This window comes from Equus caballus, chromosome 2, assembly GCF_041296265.1.
Source record: "Equus caballus isolate H_3958 breed thoroughbred chromosome 2, TB-T2T, whole genome shotgun sequence".
In the NCBI taxonomy this organism is placed as follows: domain Eukaryota; kingdom Metazoa; phylum Chordata; class Mammalia; order Perissodactyla; family Equidae; genus Equus; species Equus caballus.
In genome coordinates this window covers 24,404,379-24,408,873 of record NC_091685.1, presented here as the reverse complement: position 1 = coordinate 24,408,873, position 4,495 = coordinate 24,404,379, and positions in this window count along the sequence as shown.

Here is a 4,495-nt window from a genome sequence, read left to right as displayed (position 1 = left end):
TAGTTAACGTACAATCTAATATATAATCTAAGTAGCTGAGTATGTCCAGATGGGCTCCTTGGTCTTGCACATGCAGCCATGGTTGTCACTCTTTATTCTGTCTGGAGGAATATATATTGTCCTGTGGTTACTCTGTTCAGTGATTTTGTTGTACCCAGACTCTGGGGGTCTATTGGTCCCTGTGCATCTCTATCCACAATCCACATGGCACCAAGTTAGGAAAATGAACATCTTGCAAATGTATCATCCATAGAGAAGACAATCTAACTATAAAGGACCTGGGGGAGAAAGTTCCTGGATATCATCATAAAATGCCACCTTTACATTCCTTCCTAGAAATCTCTTTTTCACAGCCTATGGATCAGGCCACCTAAGACAGGCAAAATGTTGTTTTTAGTCAGCTGATAATTCCTAACCAGACATCTCCTGAGGGATACTCACAGGTCAGAAAAGGAGGCATCATACATTTCTCTCCTAGTGTGTTTTCACGAAGCATTGACATGCATTAAAAGGAAATCTGCTTCTCACTCTACTTGGTGTCCATCTAGGTGAAGTATGAAACCCTTGGCCCTGTGCATATACTAGTGGGAGGAGTATTGTGGTTCACTGAGGAATAAGTCTACAGTGTCCTATCCTGGGCCAGGCACTTGCACCATTAGTTACTCGGAGCCAGCCAGCATCATGACACTGTCCCTCCACCCAGCTGGAGCAAGTGCTTCTACAGGGCACCATCAGGCCAGAATACATCCTGATGTTAGGCGCAGGGATTTGCTTTTTCCTTTCTTATAGAGCAAAAGACACCCTGTGGGTATTCACAATTTGTCTCTAACCACTAGAGGTTTTCATGAATGTACCCTTTGTAGCATTCAAGAAAGAGGTCAACTTCTTGGCAGAAGCAGTCTCCCAACATCAGACGGTGCTCAATATCTTGTTAGCTACCAAAGAGGGGGCTCCATGCTGATACTTAAATCAATTGCTCTGGTGTGGTAGAAACTAGTAACAATCAGCAGCTCAAAATATCCTAATACCTTTTAAATCAAAATGATTAAGGAATAGGGAAGCGAAAGAAATGGTGCCAGCAGCATCAGTTTCTAATATTCCTTTGGGAAGATAGGGTCAATTGTCCTCTAGGAAATAATCATTTGGGAGTTTTTAAGTCTATATTTTTGCTTTAGAACTCCTAGGTTTTAGCTTCACGATCACGGTGCTATGCCATTCATGGTGCTGGGTGTGCTGGATATTGTTGATTGTCACTCAGCATCCTTTTCCGCCTCCTTTTAGTTTCCATTCCTGTGCTGCAAAAACTAGAAAGCTAAAACACCCATTTGGAAGACGAAAGTGAGGTGGGGGCATCTTCCTGCTCATTGTTGCTAATGGTAAGCTCGGCAGTGGAGGTGTGAGGAGTTTCTGTGCCAGGGTTCCAAGGTACCAGTCACCAGCCACGAGAGGCTGTTTTGGAGGGAGCAATGGTGGTGGTGACTTCCTGATCCCTGGATTACAGCCACAGTGGTTGCACAGGATTGCTGAACTCCACAGCTACGGTGGTCGCCTCCTGACTTCTCTCTTTTCTGATTGCAGCAAAGATCACAGCTACCCAGGTGGGAGAGTTTGGAGTCATTCCTACAGGGTCGACTTCTCTAGGCTTCACGGTAATTTGTATCACCTAATTCCTTGTATGAATCTTTTCCAAAAAAAAAAAAAAACCAAAAAACTAGCCAGGGCGGTTTCTGCTTCCTACAAGTGAACCCTGAATGATATACCAAGGTTGAGGGCATTTAATACCAAAGGTTTCCTTGGTCTGCATGGAGATAATGAGCCCCACAACAGACTAGATCAAATCTAGAGATCATAAGAATACCCCCTATGCCCAGTTACTAGGGATGTCCCCTACTCAGGCCACCCTAAAAAGCCCATTTATTTTAGCAGTCTGCAATGTTACCAAGTTATCTAGCACAGGGCACATGTGCCACAGTCATGAAATTCGATATCTTAAATTTGGATCCTAGATGCAGAAAATGTGGAATTAATCCATGGAATTAATCTCCTTACTCCTGATGACTTCTCCACCGCCATGAGGATCAAGCGTCCCTGGGACCTGAGCTAGACATTGAGAACTGGGTGGCAGTTTACTGAGAGTAAAGATATGAATGCTGTTTTCTCTCTCTGGGTATCTGGCTTTGAAAGAGATGAGTAAACTGCTTTCCTTTGGTGGACCGTACAGTGGTGTTTGGCTCACATGTTACCTCCTAAATTACCTTTATCTAAATTATCTAAGTTATCTTTAGAGTAAACTGCAGTTTAGTCTTTGACAAGCTCTAAAATATATTCTTTTTTTTTAAGATTTTATTTTTTTCTTTTTTCTCCCCAAAGCCCCCGGGTACATAGTTGTATATTCTTCTTTGAGGGTCCTTCTAGTTGTGGCTTGTGGGACGCTGCCTCAGCGTGGTTTGATGAGCAGTGCCATGTCCGTGCCCAGGATCCGAACCAACGAAACACTGGGCCGCCTGCAGCGGAGCGCGCAAACTTAACCACTCGGCCAAGGGGCCAGCCCCTAAAATATATTCTAAACCAACCTTCTCCAACTCTATCACCTCGAGGTGACCCTAACCCCAGCTATCAGCATCTTCCACTGGGACCACTACTGTTCTATCTCTCCCCTGCTTAAGATCCTTCAAAGGCATCTCACCACTTAAAAAAAAAAATCCAACCCTCTTCACTTGACCTACAAATTCCTTTGTGATGTGGCCTCTGCCTCTCTATCCATTCACATTTCCTGTCACCTAGACTGGGCTACATAATTTGTGGGGCCCAGTACAAAATGAAAATGTAGAAGTCTCTTTGTTCAAAAATAATTAAGAATTGCAAGAGGGTTACAGCAGAACATTAAACTAAGCATGGGGCCCTTCTGAGTGCAGGGTTCTGTGCAACTGTGCAGGTTGCATGCCCATCAAGCTGGTCTGCCTGTTATCCACCCCCTCACCCCAGTGGTCGTTCTCCTGTTTCTTCCACACATACCAATCTGTTTCAGAGCCTTTGCACCAGCTCTTCCTCTGCCCGGAATGCTCTTCTGTTTAATCTTAGCATGGCTCATTCCTCCTCATTAGGGTCTCACTTGAAAGGTCACCCACTGAGAGGGGTCATCCCTGACCCTCAAGCTAACATAACCACTAAATCACTTTGTTTCTTCACCACCTTGTTTTAATTCTTTGCCAGACATTTCATGTATTTTCTTTTTTTTTAGTTGTTTATTTATTTATTGGCCATCTTCCCCTGTTATGGATTGAAGTGTGCCCCTCTCCCCGAATTCCTATGTTGAAGTCCTAACCCTCAGTACCTCAGAATGTGACCTTATTTAGAAACAGAATTGTTGCTGGTGTAATTCATTAAGATGAGGTCTACTGGAGAAGAATGAACCCCTAATCCAATATGACTGGTATCCTTATAAAAAGGGGAAATCTGGGGGCTGGCCCCGTGGCCGAGTGGTTAAGTTCGCGCACTCCGTAGCAGGCGGCCCAGTGTTTCGTTAGTTCAAATCCTGGGCGCGGACATGGCACTGCTCATCAGACCACGCTGAGGCAGCGTCCCACATGCCACAACTAGAAGAACCCACAACGAAGAATACACAACTATGTACCGGGGGGCTTTGGGGAGAAAAAGGAAAAAATAAAATCTTAAAAAAAAAAAAAAAAAAGGGGGAAATCTGGATACAGAGAAGTGTACAGGGAGAATGCCACGTGAACGGGGAGATGGCTATCTACAAGCCAAGGAGAGGCCTGGAGTGCTCAGAAGGAACCAACCCCGCCAACACCTTGATTTTGGACTTCCAGCCTTCAGAATTGTGAGACAATAAATTTCTGTTGTTTCAGCTAGTTTGTGGCACTTTGTTACAGCAGCTCTAGCAAACTGATGCACCCCTCATTAGAACTAAGCTCCCTGAGAGGTAACCCGGTTTGGCTTGTGCACAGCGTCCCAGAACGTGCCTATATGGACTGTTACTCAGCACCTTGTAGCGCTATTTAATTGTTTCACTTGTGTTTATAAACCTGAAAACCTCTCAAGGAAAGAGAGTATTGCGAGTGTTCAGTCAAAACCTGTTGAGTAGATTAAACCCTTTCACTGGTTTCTGGATTTTTTGCGGAGAGTTCTGGCAAGTAAAATGTGTGCGGACTGATAAGTCATAGCTCTTATTGCATTAAGATGCACGACGCGCTTTTAGTCATGCGGACAAAGAGACTAATACTTCGCAGGTCCCTCAAGTGGGGCTCAGAAGACCGAACCAAGCTCCAGCTTTTACAAGCGCTGATTCTTGTCCCTTTTGGCATCTTGGTACTTGTAGTTTTGTTCAGTATATCGTTGTCGGAAAAACGAACGCTGAGACTACAACTCCCATCACCCCGCGAGCGCTGGAGCCTTCAGAGCGCATCCTCGGGAGGGGGGGCGAGCACCATTGACTAACCTGCTGGCCGAAGGGCCCGCCTTCCTGAGCCCAGAAACC